Source organism: Perna viridis, chromosome 7 (genome assembly GCF_037379345.1).
Source record: "Perna viridis isolate PV_CMFRI_1.1 ecotype Kerala chromosome 7, ASM3737934v1, whole genome shotgun sequence".
NCBI lineage: Eukaryota > Metazoa > Mollusca > Bivalvia > Mytilida > Mytilidae > Perna > Perna viridis.
The window spans coordinates 5,346,998-5,347,319 of NC_142451.1; positions in this window are offsets into that span (position 1 = coordinate 5,346,998).

Here is a 322-nt window from a genome sequence, read left to right on the forward strand (position 1 = left end):
AAACTAATACCTGGACAACGAGAAACACCAAATTACACACAAAAATGGATATTTGAGGGTAATTTTACTACTTTCGTGCACTATTAATGCTTTGTTCAGTTTAGTATTAATGCGTCTTAATTAGATGATTGATGAGAACGTTTGCTTATGTTTTGGGTTGATATCAGTAGGAGTCAAACGCGATATGCATATCTTATCCCTTTTTCTATCAAATTTGTGTAAGTCATATTGTGTATTTGGTCAGAAATTAACTATTAGTGTTATTGTCTTAATTGTTTCTTCTCATTACACAAATCTGTATTACTAGACTAACACAAAACAA